This window comes from Pelecanus crispus, chromosome 6 (assembly GCF_030463565.1).
Source record: "Pelecanus crispus isolate bPelCri1 chromosome 6, bPelCri1.pri, whole genome shotgun sequence".
In the NCBI taxonomy this organism is placed as follows: Eukaryota; Metazoa; Chordata; class Aves; order Pelecaniformes; family Pelecanidae; genus Pelecanus; species Pelecanus crispus.
The window spans coordinates 39,399,996-39,427,495 of NC_134648.1; the positions used below are offsets into that span (position 1 = coordinate 39,399,996).

Below are 27,500 nucleotides of genomic sequence, written 5' to 3' on the forward strand. Positions count from 1 at the left end.
GTAAAGGGGACGCTGCAGGAAATGCTCATTGTTGAGCAGTAGGCGGTGCTCACAGTTCTGGGAGCTCAGCTTAAGACTGTTTTCTGCCTGACAGGGCAAGACCCCTAGACAAATCACTGGCTGGGTCTATGGTAGTTGGCAGCCATTCAAAACTGGTTCTCTGCCAGCAGTATTACTAGATAGCCAGACAGATCAATTCACTTTTACATTCCCGCCATTATTTATAGCACACTGTATATCTGCTCTTGCTTATGAACTAATGATTAGCAAATACAGTACACATAAAACATAAGCATTTGTTCTGTGGAAGGCTTTCTGTTGCTGATATTGCAGATAGTTTTACAGGTCACAGAGCCTTAAAAAGGATTTAAAGGGCATGTCTTGTGTAACATTTGTTCCTTTGAAAATGATGCTCCCTTCCTATTTTTGTGTACTTGAAGAGGATAGAAAGGTTTACTTGCTGCTTATGTTTCACTGAATTCTTGCATTTCCCCCTTCTCCTATAGACTTCTAAGGAAAACACGTAGGAAGAGAGGCTTATACAGTATTATTTGTTATTTAAGAACTATAATTCTATGTACCACTTAGGCTTTTCTTTTCAGAAAGATTTATCAGATTGGTAAAAACAAAAAAAAACACCCCAACCATTAACCCTGTTTATATTTTAGAAGAAGTCAGGGCAACTCTAATTTTGTAAACTGTAGGGAAAGTCAAGATGATTTGAAAATGGGTGTGAAAATACCATACCTTTACCAGACTCTTGTGGCTGTTAAAATACTAGTCAGAGTATTAATTGCTTCAGTTACTTACATTTCTGAGCCAGAATAGGAAAGGCCAACCCAAACGTAAGGCCCCAGCTCCAAAACAACATAGATCTACTGAATTTTTAAAATCCAGATACGATCCAAACTTACTTTCCAAGTTAATCCCTGGCATAAACACAGCAAAGTAAGTGGGTCTGCACAATTTAAAGATTTTTAGCTGATCGCTGCTACTGGTTTTACCATAAGATGCTGTGAGGTAGCAATGCTTATGTGTATTACACTGAAGATTATTTCCCTGGAGAGTTCACGACAAGGTGGCAAACACACTTTCTCTTCTCTGAAATGAATTTCAAGCCTACTGCAGCATGTGAACTTTCAAAAGTTTCAAAACCTGCTCACACGGGACTGCATGAATTCAAGGTGTGCTGCTGGTTGGAGAAACGTCATATAATAAGGAAATCTGATAAGTTTGTTTCCTAAACTGTTAGTTAGCTGATACTTTTGTCTAGGATGGGATGTGGGGAACACAATGTCAATATATTCTTAAGATGTTGTCCCCTTTCCGTTTGGCAGCAAGTGCACAGAAACAGCCTTCTTTGTAGCCCCAACTCACTCACTGCCACTCAGGTGCTCAAACTGAGGTACCTTGAGAGTGTAGTGCTATGATAGGTGCTTTCCAAGACACTGGGACCTGTTACCAAATAGCAAAAATTAACACTAAAATAGTAATCAGCATAACTAAACCAAAGTGATTTACATCAAGTGAAAATCTGGCCCAATGGAAAAATAAAGGTAGAATTAGCTCTTCCTACCACTTAGTGTCAAAAATAAGTGAAGAGGAAGAATAGAAGTGCTTGAAGAACATAAGATCCCTAAAGGGCACGTGCTCTGGTAAGATCTTTCTGCTCAGAAAGATGTGACTAAAGCTGATTTGTGGATGTTCTGCACCTTGTGTGATCACCTTCCCACTCAATGCATACAAAAGCCCACAATACCTATTAAACCAGGAGTATACCAAGAGTATTTTATACTCCCTTTGTATTAAGTGGTGTATGTACCCAAGATGTGGGTCAGTGACGAATCAGGAATGCTGCCTTGGTAAAAATCTTCCCGAGTCAGAATTTTCAAAGAGGCAGTTGTGTGTAGTGACTAGTATACAAAAATGAATAATCCAGAATGATAGACTCAGCTGTCTTCCTTTTTTTGTTATTTGTTGGATAAAATCGGAATGGTTAGCTCATTAGTTTGATGTTACCAATGACAGAAGAGCAATTTCCAGGTGAAACTGAGCACTGGGAGAAATTTGAAGATTTAGATTGTACTTTTATGTGCTTTTATTCTTAGCCACTTAAAACAAATAAAATCTTAAGAGATTGATGTTAACCTTCTGCTGAGTATTGGTTAAGTTAAAGGAAAAGAGAAAATTCTGTGTTTCACCTTAAAAACTACCAATGGAAGCAGAAAGAGATTTAAAAATTTGGATCATCATAGAAGGGCATTTATGTAGAATGAAGAAAATAATAGCTGAGAATGTGCTTGGTGCCTCAAATAGATTGCAATCATTCTTTGTTTTCTGCTGGCTCTATTACTGCTTTCTTTTTCTTCTGTATTCCTTACCTAAATTCAATGACTGATGTAAAACACAGTCCATACAGAGTTTCTGTATGGAAGTCAAAATTCCATATTGCACTTGCATAGTAGAAATCTCTTCTTGGCCAAGACTATCACTGAGGCAAGCCTTATTAAAGATTCATTTTTCATTGTGGTTTTCAAAACGTTGCATTTTGAAGGGTTTTTTTTATACACCATCTTTTATCAGACAACATAAAATATACTGTATTTCACTTGCTTGTTTCAGCATAAATCAACCCCCCAAAAAGTTTCTACAGCTCTTTACATTGTCTGGCCTTGTTCATTTGTAAGCCTGCAAGTTTAATAGACTGTTTTCTCTGTGTAGGAAGACTATGCCATTTTACATGGAGAAAAAAACATTTTAAAAGCAATACTAGATTTCAAAAATGTATATATTTTATGTTGATGGGCACAGTCTCCTGTAAGCTAGCCAGTAAATGCTTTGGAAGACACTGGGAATTTTTCTGTTTTATATATTAAAAAAGAAATTGGGATTTTTCTACTAATTTTACAACCACGTGGAACTTCCTTAATACTGTACTCTTTTGTGAAGGTCTTGAATGTGGTGAGGTCTGTCCATTTATGTTTTCCATGATGTCTTTCTCTCTCCCAACTTTAACTTTTCAGTGCTTACTAAAGCCCAGTAGTTTAGTCAATGGGAGCTATAAAAGGAGGAGAGAAACGAAGGCACAGTACTTCAGAGTTCATTTCTACACAAGAGAACAATACTGCTTTTTGGAGGGAAAGATGAGTCCTGCTGATCCCTTGAAGGTCTCATTACTCGGATTGGGGGGGTAAACTCAGGAAAAAGCCAGTCATTCAGTTCCAGATAAGGCCTTTTCTCAGTTGCTTCTTGTACATTTAGCTTTATTTCTGATCTCTCATTTCTCAGACTTTACTCCCTTTTTGGATGAACAGTAGATGCCGTCTTTCTCACAGACACCTTGGGTGTTTTTCCCAAGGTGAATAATTAGTTCAACATTTTTTAATAAAATTCGTGATGAATGTCTATGGCCTTAATTATAATGGACTAAAATAATTTTATTTAGAACTAAAAACTTTCACTCTTGCTGAGTATCCCATTGCTAAGTTTAATCAAAGGCCACTGATACAAAGGACAAAATAGTCTGATCAGTAAAAAAACTGAGATGACTGTTGGCTGACTTGGCTGACTTGTTCAGGAACAAACACTCTCAGAACCCATTCTTCAGATGAGGCCTAACTCCATTAGGCTGTCATAGCACCTGCTTAACTCTCAGTCATGTTAATGAAGTTATCCATGTGCTTATAGACAAGCACATGCTTAAGTAAACTGCTAAATCAGGGAGAGCAAGTCTCAACAGTCTTTGGCACATCAAGGTTCTGGAGGGTCGTGTTTGCCTAAAAGCAGTTCTGAGGAGGAGCTTTATTGCTCAGCCACACAACTTAATGTTTATTTTTACATGTCAAAACTCCCACTTAAATGTAAAACTTTATTTCTTTCCAAAAAAGAGAGACAAACCCAGAAGCAGTGCTGTGGTTTGAGCATCAGTTTGGCTATAACATTTCCTTCGGTTTTGAAGTATGACATGATGATAATGCAAAATTAAAGATGAGTCCAGAGTCACTCTATGAACCTGGGCTGAGGTTTATTTTTTCTGCTGAAACGCAGAATTATATTAGTTTTATGTGATTATGTTCACTGCAAATATTTCCTTCAACCTTACTCAGAAATTTATGGTTTTCCTTTTTCTGAGAACTAGTCCACCTAATTTGTGGTGGACTTACTAGTCATAATGCAGCAGCTCCTAGAAGATCCAGCTGAGATGCAAAGCTCACTGTAGACAGCATCCATGTAATAGTGGGTCGATAGCAAATGGCCCTCACATGCTTTTATAAATACCACAAAGCACATGTCTGTTTTAGGTATATGGATAGCTTTGGAAATCTGTCCCCTAAATTATTCAGTCACCTGACAAGGTTATAACAGTCTGCACAGCCTTTCTGACAATAAGTATTAGCAGTGAAGTCAGCAAGTGGATTCACCATGTGAACATTGAGATGGAGCTGTGTGCTTCCACAGAGGTGTTAAAACATTAAGTAATTAAACACTGAAGTAATAAAGGTAAGCTGGTGAAAAACTGCGAAAGCTATTTTTTGGAATTTCATACTAATATATTTTTGTGTTATATGACAATATAGAGCAAGATAGAAATACATAAAAATAGCATTAAAATATGTTAGGCGGAAAAGCATTAAAATAACATAAAAACATAAAAAAAATCTTTTTCTCCTAAATATAAATGTGCTTTGCTGCTTCATTCTCTGACTTTCCTGGAAAGTCATATTGAGGCGCTATGTAAGGCACTATTGTAAGTGGGGCAGTGGTTGGGGGCTGGCACATTTTCAAAGTTGTTTCATTCCTTTAGTCTCTCCTTCAGATTGTCCGTGTTCCTGTTTCAAAGCCTGTTGAAATGAGTTGGAGTTTTTCCACAGATTTCAATTTTTAATTTTGAATCAGTCCTCAAATAGCACTTGCAATAAGTTACTCAAACAGCATTTGCAGGACAATACAGAGATACGGCAGAGTTTCCTCAAAAGTGGAGAGGAAAGGACCCTTGTTGCCACGTTGAAGGACTGTAGCAATTTCTGTTCATCTCTCTCTTTCTTTATGTGTCATGACATGGAAAGAATAGCAGATGACTGCAGATACCTGCAGTAACACGTGTACCACCACAGAGGTGTTACAGTCCTCAATACTCTTCACCAGCATGTGAAATCACAGAAAGATACCTGTAAACCATACTACAAAACATGTACCTGATATAGGTATTTTACATTGACCTCAGGGCACAGGTTTTATGACTGTATACTCCAGTAAATTTGGGGCGTATGAATAGTCTCCAGTGTATTTGGGGACTTCACCATTTACCAATTTAAATGAACTGTGGTACAGGAATAATGCAGGGTATACCACCATGGAAACGATACTTCTTCCCAGAGGCTCTCCTCCAGCAACGCCCCTACCCATGTTTTCGTGGTGCTTGGTCCCTAATAGTGTACTCTGACTATGATTTTGCACAGCAACTTACTTCCAAGAAACAGCCCTTTAAGGGGATGCAAGCTACCTGAAACATGAATCGTACCAGCGGAAACACAGTTGTCTTTGCTTGCATTAGCATGCTCAGAAAAGGGCACCAAGATTCTTGTCTCCATCCACTGTAAAACAAGCAAATAAGATCAGTGTCAGATAAATCAGAAGGTACTCTGGCATACGTGCTTCACTTCTGCAATGAATCTCCAGGTTAAGGAAAATGGCATGGCAATGAAATTATTGTTTTAAACAACTCTTTACTTATAACCTTCAAATATATAAAATAGTTTTCTTTAAAGGAAAAAGAAAATGGATGCATTGATGTTTACTACTTGGACCTTTCCTCCAGGGCCCAGTAATGACTGGGCCTACAATTTACGCCCTGTAGAATATGATATAAAATTTTGGGAGATATTGGTCTGATGACACTCCTGCTTGTCCCAAAGTAAATGAAGACAAACTCTGTAGATGTTGAGGGACTTTACATAGTGCAAAACCAGGGAAAATCAGACTTACTCTTCCTGTGAACTATTCCAGTTCCTAGAACTAGGTCCCTGAAAACAGCTGGATCCTGACACTTCAGCTCACTTCCACCTCTTGTTCTTTTGCTGGCCTCTGGCAGGTTGCTTCTGTCACTGGAAGCCAAAGTAGATTGACTTTGCTGTTCCTTTCCATGGTGTTCACATCATCAGACAGCTAATGGGATCTGTTTTCATGAGAGCCACCTGTTACGAAGAATTTCAAGTTTATTTGCTTAATAGGAAACTTATTTAAAAAGAAATCCATGAAAATAGACTAGATTAAAACTAAATACAGCTGAGGTGCACAGCAGTTTACGTATTTCCTCATCGTAAGCAGATAAAAATAGTTGATTTGCCTGCTGCCACAGTTTCTGAAGTCTACATCTACATTCCTGTCTTTTTTAAACCAGGGGCTTTAATAACTCCTATTGAAACATGACAGTGAAGATACGACATTTTACTGTGCTCTGGTATAAGTTGTGCTTCCTCAACACAAAATGTGGATTTGCCCACAAATGCATTTAAAAACCAGCCAACCACTTCAGGTGTCCCACTTTTCCGTGCACACTGTAGAAGTACAGTAAGTTCCTCCTTTATCTGTACGTTGTGCCCTCCCACTTTCAGTGGCTGATTTTTTCTCTTCTTTCTGATTGCCGGGTTGGGTTTCTTCTTGCTGTCTGTAAAGGTAAGAGATTCTTTATTGGGGTTTTTCTTTTAATCCTTCTCTTTCCTCCCCCTGTTCTGAGGGAGGCATTAACCTAGAGAGTCATGAGGACATAGTAATTTTACCACTTAGTACAGTGTTTATCTTATGGATAAGGAAGTATTTCATATACCAAAACATTTGCAATTTCAACCCTGAGTTCTAGTCCGGTTCATATCAGTACTTGCCAAAAGTCAATTACCAGCATTTTTTTTGTGGCTTGTGAGAGGTGAATTGGTGGGTCTTGGAATACACATCATACAGTCAGAGTTAATCGGCATCCTCTTTGGTAGTCCCTTAAGAAAGACCCCTAACTGAATGGGTCCTGAAATTGAAAACATGTATTTTTTATTTAGAAATTAAATATATGACATAAAAAGCACAGAATGAGGACAACATGCTTTTTGTAGATTTTCCAAAAGCAGTAAATCCACACTTACAGGAGAAGATAAAAGATGGTAAGAAAAAAACCCCTAGACAACAATAATCAATTAAACACTTAAAAATAAAGAAAAAAGAGAAGAAAAAAATTCATCCAATTCAAATGGTGAGGTAAAGTGCTCTTTTATGTTCCATTGCACGTCCTGCAGGAACAATAACTTTCCTTTTGAGAACCAAAACTGAAATCCAGGCATTTTCAGCTCACAGGAAAATATGTGTTTCCATTGAGCATTTATATGAGATTAGAATCTTAAATATTGAGCTAATTATCCCACATTGAAAAAAAAAATCTTAGAAAGACTTCTGAAAAGTTACATGTGAATAACAGTTGCAGAACAAATTGTAAACCAGACTCTAGTAATTGTAGCTAGTGCAATCAGGCCCTCAGCCATCATCAGAATTTCAATCAGAGGAAGGTAAATCCTGTGCAGTATAGAGGCATGGATATATTAGTATCTAGATATTTTTCTGCCCTTCATTGTCAAATTGTCTCAAAAATAATAGAAAATGTCTCATGACAATGCAGGGAAAATGAGAGGTGAGATGGGGAAGAAATAATTATTAATACAATTAATTGATAGGAAACTGAGCATCAGATAGACTAAGGGCTTGATTGTTAGTAAAACTGTAGGAATAGCATCTCTAAGGCCCAGCAAAAGCAGAGTTTCCGACTTTGCCCTTGCTCATTATGGTGATATGTATTCATTACTGACCACTATCTGCTAAGGTTGCTATCTTTTCAGTGCTGGTTGTTTCCCTGGCTTGCAGGAGGTGTGGGTGGAAAAGGGATCAATTCTAAACTCCACTTAGTCCTATTCTTTCTTTACTTACTTGCTTCTGAAAGAGCAAGTCTTATACCCTCTCATTTCTTTTCATAATCAGAGTCATTACCTACAATTAATTGGTTTATACATGTTAATAAAGAGAATATACGACAGATTCAGGCACCAGACACAATTCACTCGAATCCAAACCCCTACTTCAATCCATAGTCTGTCCTTCCTTTGTATTGCCACCAACGAGTAAAATAAGCATCCATCATTCTCTTTCCAGTTCACCACAGTGAGTCTGAGTTTCTGTCCCCAAGGATTTTGCACTGTATGTTTGCACTACCCAGTTTACAAGCTGTTATTTTAGTAGCTGGTGGGACCTCCATTGGTAGATTATCCCCTACTCTTGCTGAAGGATGACGATGATAATGTATTAGGTCTTTCCTCTTTGTAACTACATGATACTACAATGAGCACTTCACACTTCTCTTCCTGATAATCTATTGGTATAGATCTGTGGTTTCCTTTTAATGTCTGGTTCATTAGATGGTATAAATGTGTGTAGCGTTTTTAGCTGTGGTTGAGGAAAGCAGGGAATATCGAGGTTAAGGTTTATTATGACTGTCATGTTCAGGAATGGAGAGCTATATACTATTTCTGCTCTGAGTCTCTGCACATAACTCCAACTGACACTGGAGTTATGCATTTGTCCGAAAGCTGTTTACCGCCCTGTGAGTACTTGCTGCTTCTGTGGGTGATCAGGACAGAACAGATCTGAGCACCAATTATTTTAAACATCCTTGAAACTTTCTGTGAAGCTGAGCTAAAGAAATGATGGCATACTATTTAGGAATGTAAAACCCAACAGATAATAGCTCTGTCCCTAAAACCACATACACACGGACCTTACTTTAAGAATATTCAGCGGTGTCATTTATTATGTGGAGGGCACTATACAGTTGCCCTCCCATGACACTAGCAATGCAAGTGCTTCATGAGGGAATAAACCCCTGAAAGCTTGGTTGCAATTTACTTCTTTACTTCCTGCATATAGTAACAATGATAGTTGAATTGAAAAGCATTTTAAAAGTCATAAATATATAAGTAGCCATTATCTAGTGGAAAACATATGTCTGACTATAGGACCTGATCCACTACTCAGTTACTCCAATTTTAAACTAATGTAACTCCACGGTAATCAATGAGGGTGCTGATGTGCAACTGAAGAGGCATAAGGCAAATAAGGTTTTTAGTACACGTAAGGGTCATGTTGCTTAAAAAGAAGACCACCATTTTCGTTGTGTGTTTATTTTGAGTACCTTAATCCAAATGCCCAGAAAAAGAGGCACTTAGAATAACTGGATACTTTTAAAACCTGTTTGTATTGTGACTGACAAAAAGTTGAGAATATTTAGCTATGTATTCCTTTTACAGGGGAAAAAAATCCCATGCTGTGTGTTTTTTCTTGCTTTTGGTGGGGTAGAAATTTGTTTTTAAAGTAACCAAATTTAGCTGCTCAGAAAGTTAAGAAGACAGTGATTTCACCTGGAATTTGTTTTGATGGTTAAGACAAAACCTCATAGATTGGTTAATGGAAAGTGAACAGGATGATCTTTATATGTTCATAAATGCAAACACAGACTTCAGTGTGAGCTATTTTCTCTTCAATTTCACCCAAATCCACTCTGCGCTGAGCAGGCTTGAGTTTGGCTGAAGGTTTTTTTTTTAAAAAAAAAAGGCATCTCATCTCAATTTTTCTGCCAAGTGTTGACTCCTCAAGTGTTAATCGTTACACTGTGTATTAGTAAAGTAAGTGTGGAAAGCAGAATTGGTAATTCACAATGCTAAGTTTGTCTAAAAACAACAATCCTCCCTGCTGCCCCCCCCAACTCTGGTGCAAACCTAGCACCGTACCCTTGGGGATGAACATAAAAGTAACACAAGGCTCGGGTGTTACTTGCACCCTTCTGATAGCTAAGCTTTTTGTGGAGGGTCCACTGCGGAATTTCAAAGACAATAAGCAAACTTGCACCAGACAAATAAAGTTGCGTTCCTTTACATTTTAGATGTGAGAGATAAAACAGATACAGTGCCGTTCAATACTTTATCAAGGTGACACAACCCCAAAAAGCTTTGATGCTGTCTATTACAAACCTCATGGGGATTTGAGTGGGAAACAAAATCTGATTAGTTTGTTTGACTCGCCTTTCTAACTACATGATTCAGAAAGGGTTTCTGTACAATTCTCTTCCCCTCTCTTTATTGTGTGGTTTGCTTTGTTTGCTTGAGTTTAAACCTGCCATTATGTGAAAGTGTTGCAAGTATAAATAATTTAGAAGATAACTCTGTGGGGATACTAATAATATGTCCCTGCTTTTTCTAATGGCAACTCATTATGGTTCTGAGAACTAGTATTCCGTAGGAATGATTACACAACATCACTGTACCATGGATATTGTAGATGTTGACGATAAAATAATTTTGACATCTATTTAGTTAAGTGTGTTTTACTTCTTAAAAATGTCCCCATTTTTTTATGACTTGTACCACTGCTTTAAATTCTCAAAAAATACCCAAAGGCTTCTTGAGTAGACAGATGGATGGACAGACAGATACGTCCATCTGGTTTTATCTGTCTTAAGTGTTTGGATGTAATATCTTTCCCCAGTAAGAAGCCACAATGATACAATTACCTAACAATGCACAATTACTTTTAAGGGAAATCTAATCAGTTAATAGATGTTAATAAAGACAAATGTACAAAGGTAGTAAGTGGGTCAAACTCAGAGTCCTACTCTGTTCACTCCCATTTAAAGGAAAGAAAAAGCTTTTAATGGGGCTTCTCTTACTTTTATCCCATCATTTTATAAATTGCTTTGCCAGCCCTCCATAGCAAATAGTAATTTTAAGTAGGCCAACATCAAGCTCAGGTTGTATGCACTTGGTGGTAATGGTAGTATAGCTGCCCTTTCAGGAGTCAGTAAGTCCAGCAGTTGAGTCTTTTTTTCTTTTTTTTTATATTTTTTGTTTAGTGTCCAGTAAATGAATGGGTGCTGTCAGTCTGAATGACTGTTGCTTAGAGAAATCAAGCTCTTTATCGTGCTAACATCATCCTGGAGTCTTTTGGAAAGTCATAGGGCAGGCAGGCACTGTTTAAAGCAGTCATAAGTAAAAGCCTACTTGGTGCTACAGTGAGGACTAAACAACTCATGAGATGTAGTGGCCACCCTCTCACAGAGTTGCACACCATTTCAGGAGTGGGATCTTTGGACTATATTCTGGAGAAAGATACTGATTATAGATAATCATAAATTGTTTAAAGCTACATTTTGGGGTTTTTTTGTTGTTGGTTTTGTTTGTTTGTTTGTTTGTTTTAAATAAGCATTGCAGAGCTTTATCAGAACCATATTCACATCTTCTGTTCCAAAATGTAGCTATGTTGTGATGATTGTCAGGACAAATTATTTAGATGTTAAAGGATGCATAGTCCATTCAAACAAAATGGAACTCCAGAACTGAGAGGAAAGTATATTTATCATTTTAAAATACTGTGAAAAGCTTCACACTAATGATGATAAGAGAGTTAAAATTACTGATGAGATGGAACAAGCCACAGCTGCAGCTACTGCAGAGATTGCATGGCTAACAACCTATTACAATAAACAGAGCATTGTTTAAAAGAAGTTCTTGTTTTAGATAGTATCATTTTATATAGATGGGTTTATAACCTGGTGAACAAAATTGACAACAAACCCAGAACCACATTACTCTCTCAGACATTCTTAAATACAAGTCTTACTCCTCTGTACTCCTCTAGGACTCCTCACATATTTGCTTCCACTGCCCCAAATCCACATGCATTTCCTAGTGTTGCTCTTTCTCTCACACCTCCAGTGTCTGCCTCTCTTCCTATTTCCACTTCAACAATATGTCTCTCTTGTTTCTGCCTTCATCTCTTCTCACCTTCACTATTGCAGTCCCCTTCTGCCAGGAGTCTCAGTCCCAGTTCTTCATCCCCTCCTAATGTGTCAAATGCTTATGCTTGCTTCTCACACACACATCAGAATTACCTCCTACTTTAGGCACTTCAGCAGCCTTCCACCATCTTTTCTGGATCAATTTCAAAATTGTCTTTTTTTAAAACAATGTCAAAACCTACTTCAGCGTAGATATATCTTTTTTTTTTTTTTTCATATTCTCCTCTCTACTCTCTAGCTCACGCTGCCCTCCCCTTAGTTCTGCAATCTCAATTGAAAAATTCTTCCTCTCTACCATAGCTCCCATGTAAAGAGCCTTTCTGTATCATTGGCTAGCCATACATTTTCTCCTTTGCCTGTATATACCTCTTAATTTCTCTCCATGGAAACTGGTTTGGGACTGAGTTCATGAGGAAGATTAATACTGTATGGCATGCTTAAGCAGTTATTGTAGAACTGTTCTATATTGGAAAGCCAGAGCATGATCTAGGTAGCACTTGGGATAAATTTGGCAGAAGGATGAAATGGTTTTTTTTGGTCCCTATGCAAAATGTGCCCACAAAAATTTCACTTACCATTTTTTACCTGTATTTAGTACACCTGAAAATGAAGTGTAGGCACCCATCTTAGCTGCACATCTTTGCATCAAATTTGTCCTAGCAATGAGGCACTTGGAACTGTGAGATTTTTTGTTTCAAATTAGGATGTGGAATTTGACATTATGATGTTTTCATATTTGTTGTTTCGTAGACCCTAGTTTCTTGGACTAAAGGAAGACCGGTCCTCTAGATACATGATTTTTTTTGACTGTGAACACATGTACCAGACATCAAAAATTAGGCAGCTAATTGGACAACTCATCTCAGAAAAATTGATTGGTGGTTAAGGGACATACATAAAACACAGCTGGATTTTTCAGCTCAGGTTTCTGTCAAAATCCATTTAGAGTGCTAAATTTTTCTTTGGCTATTGACTACTGTATTTGTTTGTATTTATTTCACTGTCTCACAGAGCTAATGCATTTCCTGAAATGCCTCCGAGAACTCAGGTGAGACACCACAAGCTATGCTGTCTTAGGCCAGAATTTACTAGGATTAAAGCAGATGTGGCATTACTAGGGTCTGCTAAGCCTCATGTGATTTATAAAGATATAAAGTATATCTTTTATGATTACGATGATGCTAAAAATTTTGTGGATGATAATATAGTCACAGTGGAAAGACTGAATATAACAACTGGGGAAGAATCAAGAAAAGGAAATGGAAACTAACTCTCCTTTACTAGTTCATCTGAATGGGTGTCTGCATTTGTTGCTTTTATTATTGTGTTTCACATGGATGCAAGTTTACAAGTTTACATGTATAAAGGCGTATTTGATTTCTAAAATAGTTACACATTACAGGGGTTTCACTGTCACATTAAAAATGTGCATTGTTCCTAGGAATGTACACATCATTAATAATTTTAATAGTTGAAAGTGAAAAACAAAGAATAACTTTCCCTCTTAACTACTGATCTATCTTCCTATGTTTTCTTCAGTTTGGATACTGAATTAGAATGAAAACTTGGTTTTTATTCTATTTATAGTTAATTTCTTATCAAATTTATTTTTAAATTCTTATGCACACACGCACAATGCTGAACTACTTTGCTTGAAGATGCTGCCTGTGAATTTGGGGCATTTTTTTCTCTTTTCACAGGCTTTTTTTGTTTTACATAATGTTTCTATTGACCGTAAATATTGTGGTTTTTTCAAAGGTTGGTTAAAGATGTTCTAAAACTTGGCTTGAACTTCTTATGAAAGTATTATTACATTATTGGCTTATAAACCAATTAAGCCACAATAAAAGATCTGTGTAGCATATTTTACAAAGTATTTCCTCATTAGTATATATGTATCTGTTAGATATATATATCATTTGAGTTGCATATAAGTGTCAAGCACAAACCCTGCAATCTTTAGTTTAAGCTAATCTTTATCTTTAGCTATCACTGAATTTTCAAGCATCATCACCTAGCTGCTGCCCAGTCCTGAGATGCCTGAAATCTTTTGGTCCGCATATACTTGTTTCCATTGGTGAGCATGCACAAAACTGCTTAGAATGGGATATAATTGAGAAACTTGGAACTGTAACCCTAGCAGTACTAAAACGTGAGATGTTGCCCTGCCCATGGTTATTTTATATGGAAAAGACCTCCAGGACAGAAAAATAGGAACACAAATACATATATGGCGATAAATAGACAGTAACATGTTCCAGAATGACACACGACTTTCAACACAAAATCAGCCTTGCCTCAGTGTATCTCCCCAGGGGCCAAATCCAGGGAAAGTTCTTGTCATACATCAGCCATACCAAGCTTTACACAAAAGAGGCAAATGGGGTAGAGGGAGTGCTATATGTAATGGCTCATTGGCTAGAAAATTCACTTGTTAAATAGGATATATGTTTGCAGGTCTTCTCTTCGTCTTGATTTAGATCAATGTCTTAACTGTTCCAAGTGAGTTGAGTTTCCCAATCAATGGGCTATTGAACATAATGCTCCATCTTTACTCTCCTTCACTATCATGCCTTTCTTGTTCTCCTGACTGCCAGTTCTGTTGTGTATGTAACGACTAGTCAGTAGAACAAAATTAAGAACAAGGGCTTGACTGTACAGCCTCTTGGTTAGGGCTCCAACTTCAGATGTGTGAGAGTTAAGTGCTGGTTAATTATGACTGTATAATTACTTACTTCAGGTGGAACATCTTCAGAATGAGAACTGAAAGGGCTTTGTTCACTGTACTGAATACCTGGGTGATTCAGATATTCTTTTAGGATGTGACGGACCTATGCTCAAGTCTTTGTTCCAAATCAAGCAGGATAGGGAGGCAAAACTTGATCTCCTTCTTTCCAGATAAACAGTCAAATAATTATGGTGTCAGCTATAAAGGAAAGAGATCTGTATCTGTGTTTTCATAAGAAAGAACAGACCTGTCCTAAGATGTCTGTCTCACTAAAAGGATCCATAGGAATCCTGACTGGACATAAGTCTCTTCCTCTAACTCAGAGACAGAGCACGGTTATGGCAGAAAGTAACTCACTGTTAGGATATACACATACAAGCAGCAAAAATGATAATGGGGTGGGGTGTTAAAAAGTAGAAATCTATATGCCTAAAGAATTTAGGCACTTTCGGTGTTAAGTGAGGGCTTTTATTTTAAAAAAAAAAAAAATTTAGTTATGTATCTAAGTCCACCTTCTGGTGATTCCTGGAACATCTAACCAGAGACAGGAATTTCCTTGGTAGCAGATCACCTACAATTTAGGCACTAGTGTCACCATCCCTTTGCTAATATTGCCTTCTAACTCAGAATTTCACTGAACATCAGGATTAATGGCCTATGATGATTTTGATAATAGGACTTGGTCATTTTGAAAATCTTCCTTTTACATCTGAGTATTTTACTAGACCAGACTGAAGAGATCAGCACTGTTGGATATGGCCCTGCAATTACCAGTTTTTCGGGCTCAAATGCAGGTTTATACACATATTCTTAGATGCCTTCACCCCTACGCAGTGCAGGAACAATTAGTGAAATTCTCCTGAAAATTAAGCCTCAACACCCTACCAGTCAGAACAGTCAGAGTTAATATTGAAATCCATCAGCAACCAGTTATTAAAATTATGTAAGATCACACACCGAGTTTCCAAACTGCTCTCATAAAGAAAGATAAATATTAGATAGGTTATATAGATTGGGTTTCCTTTCATAACAGATATCTCAATTGTATGCAAAATATGGGATAGTGGAACACATTACAGAACTGGCCATTTTTCATTGAAGAAATATGTGGTCGGTTTCGAGTTTCTTTTTGTGGTATGATTTAATTTTCACATGAGGTATTTAAGTGGCAGTGACTACACTAAGAGAGACTTCTCCAGCTACCCATCCTTTAACAGAAAAAAGAAAAATACATTAATAGCCCCCTCGTTAGCTGGGGAAGCCAACAACAACTGAAACATGGTGCACTTGAGCACAGGCTCCTCCAGTGCTCTGCTCTGCCCATAAGCCAGCTGAGTACTGAAATCAGGGGAACCCAACTTTTCAAGTGCTTCAGAAAGTGCAAACCTTCCTGGTTTCAGTCCTTAGCTTGTTCAGAAGAATGAAAACAGCAGAGAGAAAAGAAATGGTGTAACATTCACATATATGTCCTCAATCATAGCATATCTGGCCATCTAGGACCCCTGCAGAGCACCAGCAAGCTTTATCGCTGACTTGCCAGCTGTACTTTGCAATTATCTCTGGTGAGCCAGCAAGGTAGGCTGGGGAGCAAGAGCTAAGCCCTGCGGGAGATGAAGCACTGGTCAGAAAGTATGGGAGCCTGGGATATGGAGTGATAGGCTGAGGAAACGGCTCCACGGAGGTTTTTTAATTTTTCCATTCCATGATTCCAAACCAGTTTGGCTTACAGTAACTAAGACACAAGGATACATAAAACACATTCATATACTAACAAAGTCCCCAAAACGTATTTAAAGCATTCTCCCCTGATTCCTGTGGGATACAGAGAAGACAAAATGGGATGAGACAGCGTAAAAGCTTCACCAGTATGACACTGGGAAGTTCTATATGATTACCTCTTCATTTTAGCACACTTAAATAATATAGCTGTCCCACACTTGTGTCGCTAGTACCTTCGGTCACTATGGAGCACGTATTCTGTAACATGGCAGGCTACAGTCTCATCCTGTCTGTGGTGTTGACACATCCTTAGCTACTAAGCCATTAGGACCCTCTGGTTTGATAAAGTCTTGCCACTTGTATTGGAATAATTGAAGGGAAAAAAGTGAACATGATTCTGCATCTACAGAGAGAAAGATTTACATAAGCAGAATCTCTAGTAACCAGACAGTGCAAAGAGCAAAACACAAGGGATACCAGCACGTAGGTATGACTTACTGAGAGGTGATTAGGTGTATCTGGATAAGAGCTATAACATGGGAGAGGGGGAGATGTATTTATACATAGTGTATTATTTATGCCCATTACTTCTAATTGCCTAACTAGTTCTCTTTCCTCTCACGTATACTTTAGTACCCACCAACCAGAGAAAGATGTCTACAGCTAAATATCTGCCAATTATTATGGACTTTTGCTTAATATTCTATTGTTCCACTGACAGCACAGTTTTTAATATATCATTTTATACTATCCTGTACATCATCATTTTCCTGCCTCCCTTAGGGCCCTGACTGTAATAGTTCTTATTTATTTCCACAAGCTAACATATATGCAAAAGATCTTGTAGTCATGATGTCGCCCCCACCACCCTCACCTCTTCCCATCTTTGTTTTTGTCATCCTTTTTGTCTGTTTTTAAAGTTACACAGCATGTGTGTAGATGCATACCAGGGTCAAATACACAGCTTGCTGTGTGGTTCCCTTCCCCATCCGTAAACACACAAGACACTCCTCTCCTGCTCAGCAGCGTTATAATGCAGCCTTTTCTTGTGGCCTGTAGATTTGGTTTTTTAGCTAATAAACTTGAAAACAGATCAGAAAGGAAATAAAGGAAAGCTCTCTCGCTATTCCAATGGGCGAGGCAGGAGTTTAACAGCCCATGTAGTGACTGATCACCTCACAGAATCTGCTCAGCACCTTCTGAGTGTAAGAGAACTGAATGGAGCATTGACTCTGGGCTGGCAGTGCTGTGGTCGGGTTAGTTAGATCAAATGCTATTTCTTACTCAGTACTGGTTTTGCAAAATGCTTTTTTTGAGGAGAATCTGTAACAGTATAAGCTGGAGGTGGCTGTGACCGCATCGCTGTCCCTGAAACAGAACAGGCATCTTTAGGATCAGTAGTTCTCAAACTTTCAGCAGTGTGTTTCTATACATGTATTTTGGCTGTGGTTTTTTTAAAGTGGGCTCTTCGGATCCAATTTCCTGAGGTCCGCTGGTTGACAGGTAGAAAAATACATATTTTTTTCCTTCAGATTTTAATAACAATGAAAAAGTGTACAAGCTTCATGGTCAAGACAGGACAGTGGGTATAAAAAAATTGTTATCTTAAGGCAAAATTTACTGTCAGGGAAAATGGAACATTCCTTCTGAACTCACGAACTGGTAGTGCATGTGCAGGTTGGTTGTAGATGGTTGCTACAATAAGGCTTCTTTCATACAGGTGTGTTTATGCCCCAGGCTTGCTGGCCACAGTCCATTCCATTTACAGAAGCTGAATTAAACAATAACTACCGCATTGCAAAAAGAAGAAGAAAAAAAAAAAGGTGAGCGTCAAAGGAGATGCCTGAGAGCTTTGTTAGGGCCAAGAAAAGCCCTGTTGCAGTTGTCAGAGCTTGTTGATGTTGCAGAGAACGGCACTTTTTTTTTCTGCTGGATTTTGTGGTTCTGCCTTAGGAAAGAAAGTAAAATAGAACGGAAGAACAAAGTCCTACTCTATAAATCAGCAGCTGCTCCTTGCCAGATCAAAGGAGTGACATTTTTGCTCCTGGACTACTTGTCCACTTTAGGTGCTTGACAGACAGCTAACAGCTGGCCTGTTACATAGTATAGGAGAGTTGGGCTACATCTTCTTCAGAGTAGATGACAAGCTAATCAGAGATATCCATGGCACAGGACATGTAAGTGCACCTTGATCTCTTCAAACATACCCAGTACATGATTGCTAAACACCTTTATGCATTTTTGGCAAGTTGCTACTTAGGTAGTTTCCACTGAAAAGTAAGAAGGAGAATTAGTACCTTAACCTAATTTGATCAGGGAAGTTAAACAGATGTTAAATCTGTTGACAACTCTCCTTTTCGGGTCAGTTTAGAATTGGCTAAAAAATTGAATATGAAACAGTTAAAAAGATGTGTAAAATACTTCAATGTGGTATTATTAAAAAACTACACTTTTTTTGGAAAAAAAAAAAAGTTACCTAAAACGAGGCCCCTCAACTCCTATGTAAGACGCTAGATAAACTGATTGTGTTTTCAAGACTGCTGGACCCTCATTAGTTTTGAAAATCTTTCCCTATGAGTTTAAGATGATGAATTAACACATCTTTAAATGCATGAGTGAGTTAAGATTTTATAGGAGATCTGTTATCTACCTTTAACATGGATGTCTAAGTGCTAGCAAATCAAAACACATGCCAAATTAGCTAAAAATGTATTTAGCATCTCCGCAAGAGGTATGTATACAAACCTGGAATTTTAAAGTCAGTAGTAAAAATTTCAAAGTGATTCAGTTTCTAGTGGATTCCCATCTGCAATAAATCAAGTACAGGATGAGGTTATATACTACAGCTTATGTCTATTGACTTTGCATTTTATCTGTAAGATATGAATAGCTAAGGAAGTATGTCTCTTTGTCTCCTCCCTTCCTTTCAAGTATCTTTAAAAGATCATTTTTACAGTGCATGATAAATAACCGTATATGAATAATCTGATGGCACTCGTGAAAGAGTAACAGCCATCGCCGGTGCGTGTTATGTGGCTTCAGGTGCGATAGCATGCACTGAAAGGTGCTTGTTACCTGCCAGCAACCCAGGGGGAATAAGGGATGATACTTTTCCACTTCAGCTGAGGTTTCCCGAGAGCTTGTGAGGAAACCTGCGCCCACCCCGTGGCACGTTGCCGGCGTGGAGCGGGAACTCCTCGCCACCTTCGTGCGAACAGGCGCACGTACCTCCCACCCGCTCTCCTTCACAGCCGGGTTTCACGGCGTGCTTGCTCCCCGGGACAGCGGAATCCCCACATTTGCACCAAGTAAAAGCAGAGCACGGCCGACGCGCTGCCTGGCTCTCTGGGTGCAGAGAAGGCAGCCCTGGCCCTGGGGCAGCGGCACCCGGGCCCCGGCCCCGGCCCCGGCCCGGCAGCGGTGCTCTGGCCCCACCTGATGGCGCCCCGCCGCAGAGCGGCAGGCCTCACCTGGGGCCACCGCAGGCTGGAACTCGGGGCGAGCCCAGGTTTGCAGCAGGGAGTGGCAGCTCTTCTGTTGCCAGCATTGCTGGGCACCGACCCCGAGCGCAGGCTGGCTTTGGCCTTGGCGCTGGGCCCTCACAGCCCTGGGCCCTCACAGCCCTGGGCCCTCACGGCGCTGGGCCCTCACGGCGCTGGGCCCTCACGGCCCTGGGCCCTCACGGCACTGGGCCCTCACGGCCCTGGGCCGGTGGCGAGGCCGATGGAAGCAGCGGGGCGCAGGCCGGCAGGGGAGCCAGGTGGCCGTGGGGCCCCCAGTTCTGTGGGGAGCACCAGGGAGCCCCGACTGCGACTGGGGCCTCCTGGACGTCTGCCTTCGTTGTAGGGAAGGGGCCCTGCGCACAAGCCCGTGCCCCAGGAGCGGAGGCGGGGTGGCTCCCTGGGGTTTGTGCTGCGGTGCAGGGGCTCCCCGTGAGAGGCACCAGGTCCTTCCTTGGCAGAGCCAAATCATTTCCCCGCGCTCCCAAGAGGTAACCTGGTAACCGAGCGTTACATGTTTAACAAGACAGATTTTCTCTGAGGTGAATAGATGCCCGTCTTGCCAATTCCCATGATTTTATCACAAGGCTCAAGTTATTTCATGTTAACGCGAAGTCCCAGCTCCAGGAGACAATGGTTACATGAGACATCTTTTCAAGTAAGATTCTAGATTTTGCGGCTGAGAAGAGCAGTTTAAAAATGTGGTGCAATGACTGAAAAACTCGCAGAGTAAACACCGAGAAGAGCGCTGTTTAAATTTCTGATTTTTCAGGACAGTCTCGCAGTTGCGGGACGGGCAAATTCATGATTTCCAACAATTGGCAGCTCCGAGTGGCATAACGTATTTTTAGGAGCTCCAACATAAACATACAAGATGCGGCAGAGGACTTCGGGACGGTTAGTGCCTGCCTTGGGCTGCCTCAGGCACCCAGCTTCGTTGCTCTCTGTCATCTTCTGGAGCCTTCTCCTCACCAAACACGGATGCTAACTTAGGTCCTCTGAATCACAGCTTTGACAGATGTGAGATGTCTAAATTAGCTTAAGAAAATCAGTTTAAACAGCCCATAACCCCCCTTGTCTAACGAGGCTGTCCAAAACTGCGTGAAGTTTTGTTAGGGAATGAACCTGCCTGTCCCTCCCTCTTCCTCTCAAAACCAATCGTGTAAGTGACTCCATTTCTCAATATTCATGACTTAGGGAAGCCTTGTTTAGATGGCTCATTTCCAGGTGACTAACTCAGCTTTTTTAATTTCCTATAAGGAATGCTGCAAGTAAGAGTTGGTAACCAGGTGCGGCACAGATTCAGTGAAGCATAAACAAGGGCTTTTTCATCTATTTTTGTACACACATGTACAGAAGGACGCCTAAACCTAGTTCTGTCAGTTTAGAATACATATTGGAGGGAGATGTTAAATAAACTAAGATAACTAGATTTTACTTGCTCAGATAAAAGTTTGGGTGATAGACAAAGACTGCTGTAAAGGCAGGGGGGGTGTATATTGATAAAAGTGTTTCTGCAAATTAGTCTTTTCTAATGCATTCTTTCAGACTGCTCTGATCTGCTCAGGACTTCTGAAATGATTCGTTCAGCCTGGGAAAGAAGTAATTTTCTAGGTTACTTATGAAAACATTTTTTGTGACTTAGATATAATATTTCTTTGGTTATTTTCCCTTCCAAATTAGGGCATTCTTGGGCAACAAGGGATCAGTGTAGTATATACTCTTGACCTAAAAACTGACATGTTCATAGTCCAAGTACTGAAATATCATTTAGGCAAAGATTTATGTTCCCATCCAAGGTGAAAACATTTGGATTTTTTTTTTAGAATGCATTCTTAGGTTCTTACTCAGCAAAATGTTAGAGCAGGTGCTTAAACCCCGTTTATTCATCAAGCTCAGCTCCCATTTACCCACGTTTAATAAGAGCCAAGCTTCTCATCTAGATTTGGCAGGTTTTTGAAAAATCTTGCTAGACTGCTCCTCTGGGTACCTAAAAATGTTGAAAATTAGGCTTTTTATTCAGATGACAGAAAATAAACAATTTTAACCCTACATTATTGTTGTTATTGTAGTTACTTTTATTTTTATTATTTCTATGACTAAGCCTGTGGCAATGTTCACCCAGTATCTCTGTTCATTTCAAGTGAAAGAGCAGAAGTGACTTCTTGAGCTAAAATCTAAATTGAGGCAAGACTTTCTTTGTCATTAATCCTTTTAGAGAACTCATTGTGAATTCATCTCACAAATTTGTTTATTTCTCTGTTTTTCACATAAAGAATTGAGAACCCATTTATGCAGTGGCTGGTTTGTTAAATAAATGCAACATTTTAACACCTCATTTTCTGGGATGGATATTTTAAGTGGAAATCCAGACTGAACACTGATACTGAAAAGTTTTGAGTTGTATGTGGGGGCTCCATGTTGTTCCCCGGTCTCTCAGAAGGAGCAATCTATTCTGCTGTGGGGGACTGGTTCCCTTTTGCACCAGTTCATCTCACAGAAGACACTAGACATACAAACAAGTGACGAGTTGAGTACCACTCTCTGCTTGAGTTCAGATTAGACCCCACGTTGGGGATGAATTGTAGTTTCCCAAGCTTTCATGCAATTCATCCTCCTGAAACAAGACCTGTTGTGACCCTACGTGCTTAAAGCGAATTTTCCATGATAGCCATAGAATAAAGCTGGAGATATTTCTAATTCTGATTACCAATCAGTACAGCCACTAGCAGTTCATTTCAATAAATAATCTTACTCAGATTCAGTTATGGAGTGGTCACAGTGTTTTGAAATAGATGTACAGTATGTATAAAAAAGACAGTGGAAACAACAACAAAATTATTTTTGAATGTGCCAGACTTGAGCAAACAGGCTAAGGGATCTCTATTTGCTGTTTATTCTCTTTTGCACTTTGCAGAAATATCTCTCTGTGATTTTATCTGCACATTATTTGTTGTAAAAATAAAATGTATTATGTAAATGTGAGCTTAACGTCATTTGATATGACTTGAGATAAAATATGATAAATATATAAAGAAGATTAATTGCAGGACTTCCTATAAAATGCAGAATACATGTTTATTTTGGACAAAGAAAACCAAGGCTCTATTTGAAGAGATGCAATTAAATGCATATATTTAGATTACATTGTCATGCTAATTAGCAATGGTAGGAACCAATTAGGACTAGGGCTACCAAATCACCAGACAACATTGCATATTCACTAGTATACCTTTACTGCTGTACTGGGTTTTGCTGGAAGCAGATAAAAAATGAAATGTGTTCTTTTGAAAGTCCATATTATTGCACGTTTTGAGCCAAATCTTGTTCGTTGCGCTTTCGTAAATTGTCCCACAAAAGTTACCAGAGCTACTTGTGTGAGAAAGACAGGCTCTGGCTGTAGGATATGTAGATATACTCTAGCTGTAGTATATGTGGCTGCTTTAGGTAGCAATTAAAGAAAAATAGAAGATGCAAAAAACCTTCTTTCGATTCAAATTTTTTGTTTGAATATTGGCTATTGTTTGAATAAGCGAGGTCGGTAATCTGTCATTTGCAAAATGCGGGAAGTGAGATTTTCATTAAACCTACTATGTCAATGACATGTATTTCTCAACGTTACGCACCTCATTTATCATTCTGGAATGAGGACCGAGTACCATATGAATGTAGAGTTTGTGAAGGTGTCGCCTCACGGCCCTGGAGGCTGATGACCCCTCTTTATCTACACAGCAGGTAAGGCACAAACAGTGGCAGTGTGAGCTCTCCTTGCAGTCCCCTGCCAGTGTGCCTGGCTGCTACGCCGGGGGAACAAAGGAAAGATAGCATATGGATAGCAGATTGTAGGAGCGCTGAGAGAGGACTGAGGAAATCTATGTTGGGTGTGTGGCTCTGCCAAAGATCTCTTGTATGACTTTGGCCTTGTCACTTAATCTCCTTCTGTCTCCGTTCCCCTTTGCAAACAGGGAGAAGGCGTCTCTCCTCTCCCCCAGGCTTTGCCTGGAAATCTGTTCAGACCCTGAGTTCTCTTGGACGGTGTGCTTGTGCAGCGTGGGGTGGAGTAAGACTGAGCTTCATTGGGTCCTCTAACTGCTGCTATCACCCAAATAATAGGAATTACTAGTAACAGAAGAGTAACAAAGAAATGCATGTCTTGTTGATAGATTTTACTCATCTTTTCAGGCCGTTCAATCTTTGGCCTCTGGGTGAAGGGTATGAACAAGGCAGGCAATTAGTGTCAGGAACAGAGCTGTGAATTCTTCTTTTGCAGGGTTCCAAATAATGCTGGAAATAGTGGCATCGGTGTTCTCTTCTTTCACCTGTCTCTTAATGCCTTTCGAAGACATTTGTGCCAAAATAACGTCACAGTGTTTCTGCGACTCACGAACCGAAGTGCTGCGCAAAAGGCTGTATTTTGCTTTACTTTGGCCCTGGAGATGGCTTCCTGAGGGATTCAAAAAAAAGCCCTCAAAAAATGTAAAGGCTAGGGCAGGGACTATGGTTTCTATGTCTCTATTATGCACTGTGCGTATTTATGGGGCCGTATAAAGAATAAATAATAATCCACAAACACTGCGTTCTGTGCCCTTGTCTACCACTTGTGCTGATGCATTACGTGATGTAGCTACTGCTAATGAAACTAGGATCTGATTTTTAGCTTCACCTGAAATGTATGTCTGTTCTGCACCTGCAATTCTGCAAATATAAATAATTTCATCTGCAATTTTTCAGACATGCCCATTGGTGGGTATAACTGATGCCGTTTATGGACAGGATTTTTCAGAGGAGCCGCAGAAATGGAATTTCAAAATGATTTGGATGCCTAAAGCTTCTGTGCTCCTATATCTTCCTAAGTATATGGCAGTGTATCTTCTCTTCAGACAAAGCATTGCTGGTCTAGAGGACATCATTTGCACCTGCAGTTATGCACATGTGCAAAAGAAAAATGGCGAAATAATGAAATCAGAACTCAAACCCAAGCGCTATTTTTTGCAAGATTTACTGGGCAAACGTAATCGCTTTTATGGCTGGTTTTTTTCTGTAGGGAAGCAAAGATTGGGGGACTCACTGTTAGGGCTTTAACTCTCTTTTCCAAAACAACTAGTGAATTGCCTCTATGTAGAGTTCACAGTGAAAGGCTGGCTTTATTCACATCAGCGGAACAAAATAAGGCCAAGCTCTTTCGGGAGCGAACGGCTGGGCAAGACGGGGTTTTCAACACCCGTCCCAAAAGGCTTACTCTGTGGTGGCTGTCGAGTGTGTAAGACTGGAGTGGAGTATCCCAATCTGCTGCTCACGGAGGTAACGGAGTTGTCACCTGAAACCCTTCAGGACTTAGAATTTTCTTAATGCTCTGCCTTGTTGTGCGAGCCCATTGAAAGGACACTTCAGAGGGCACCCATTTCTTACTAATGTAAACTTTCTGAGGAGTATCCAAAGATATGACCTCTGGGTGAACCTTTAACCTTCCCCTTAATTATTTGTTTGAAGACAGTGTCGAGTTCTCCCGCTGAGAGCCAAGGCCCATAATGCTTCGCAGCCCTGTGAGCCGGGGTGTGTGTGCAGGGAAGTGGAGAGGGACATAAATAAGGGGACCACCAGATGTAAATAATAAAAGTGGTTGGGGTTTAAATAAAAAACAAAAAAGCAATTTGGTTTCCCTGAAGAGTGGCCTGATTGAAGAAAAGGGGTTAGCAAGACGGAAAGTGTGTGCGTGTGGGGGGGATGTTTCTGTTGTCTGTGATTTTTTACAGGCCTAAATAAGCGTTCATTCCATTCTTTAAAACCTTGCCATCTGTATACACCATTAGAAGCTCATAGGAGAAGAGAAAACAGTCTTATCAGGCTTTTCTGTTAATCTCTATTGGCCTTAACTTTAGCTGATAAAAGGCGCGCTGGACGGAGGAGGTTCAGGTCAGGCTCCATTTGGTCAGCGCGCTAACGTTGCTGGAAAGCAGCTCAGCAAATTGGGTCCTGTTGGGCACCTTTGTCTTTGAGGACGGAAACGCGCCTCGAAATCACAGCGCTGGGGTAGGAGATGCCTTCGCTGTGCCGCAGTCAGAAGGGAATAAACAAGTACATCGACTGTGTCTGGGTTTTTATTTTAATACCTGTAGTCATGACTAATTCTGAGGCAGGATGACATTTCTGACAACTGAATTATACTTTTCCTAAAGAATAAAGAATGTCTTTTGGATGTAAACAGAGAGATGCAAAAGAGCCCTTTAGTGTTACTTGTAGCATTTATGCATCTGTCTAATGAAATTTCCACGACTGTGATTACGGAAGATGCAATCGAAGGTGTGCCACCGTCTTTTATTATCTGTGGAGGAATTTAACCGGGGGGCGGGAGGGAGGGAGGGAGGGAAGCACGACAAAAGGCCTTGCGGAGTTGATGCTATATAAAGGCTAGCAATTTACTAAATGAGCAGATGAACTTAGTTTTCAGTTAACTGACTGAAAGACTTCGCTGGGCGTTGGATCGGGCCCAATGGCAATTATTGGAGGCTCTTTTGGATGATGGGCATGTTAGTATTTCTGAAGAGGATTAAACACTAGTATTCGACTTCATTAGCACTCCTTAAGGGTCACCAGCCGAAAGCCCGAGCTGTGAAATAGCACACAAAACCTGCGCGAAGGCTCCAAAGTGTTCTCAAACACAAAGAGGGGGGACAAAAACAAGCGTGGCTCCTGAGTGATAGAAAATTGCCCTGTTTGGAAAGAAACTCCGCGAACAGGCGAGTTTTAAAATTATTTTAGGGAAATTAATTTGGCTTAGCTTGCGCCGATGTGGATCGCTGCGCATTAAGCTAATAAGAAATACGCGAGCACTTATTTTTGGATTACCAGCAAAATTAAATCCAGGCTCCGCAGCCAACTAACTGCCTTTACCAGCGCTCAAAAGCCTCGGCAACCGCCCCGGTTTGCGATTAAAAAAAAAAAAGAAAAGGGGTTATTTTGGGCCTAATATTAACCACATGTACCTGGGGCTGGGGGTTTCTAAGGAGCGGAGAGGTGCCTGAGCTGAGGGCGGGCGGTGGCCTTGCGCGGGGCGTCCCCGCTCGCTGGGCGCAGGGGTCGTCCCCAGCTGGCACTGACCTCCCGACGACCCCCGCCTTTACAGGCTGCGACTGCAGGACTTGCAGAAGAGCAGAAGTCTTTCTGGGCCGGCACTTATTGCTGCTGCGCTGGTGATAAAACTTCAGACAGCCTAATTGATGGCTTTGCTGACCTAACGATACCTTGTGAAAGCACGGAGTGGCAAAGCCTGGTCCTCATTTATGGCCAGCTGCAAGGGGAGCTGGATCCCCAGGATGGAAAGGGGGGGGGGGGGAGAAAAAAAAAAAGTCTCAGCCTGTGAACTTTAACCAGGTTCCGAGCCACTCGGAGAAGTTAAAGAAACGATTGTCTTTTAGCACAAGTTTTCCGTCGCGTTTACTTGTTCAAAGCCTTCTGGCAAATCCAGCTTTAAGCTGGCTAGTAAGATAAGCGTGTTACCGGCTACAATTTCTGAGCACTTAGAGGAAAATCCTTTAAAGTGAAATTATACTCTGTTAAAAAAGCAACGCGAAGCGAAACGCGTTGCCGCGCCACGCTAAAACCCCGGCGGTTTTAAAGCAGAGGTGTTCTCAAAACACAGAAGCAAGCTGATGAAAGGACTTCTATTCTTTGT

General features: G+C 40.2%; 1 protein-coding gene across 18 annotated transcripts in view; it reads left to right on the plus strand.

Moving 5' to 3' along the window:
* The window catches only part of LOC104030153 (homeobox protein Meis2), a 173,764-nt gene that overhangs the window by 140,795 nt on the left and 5,469 nt on the right, over nt 1-27,500 (plus strand). The window lies entirely within an intron of this gene.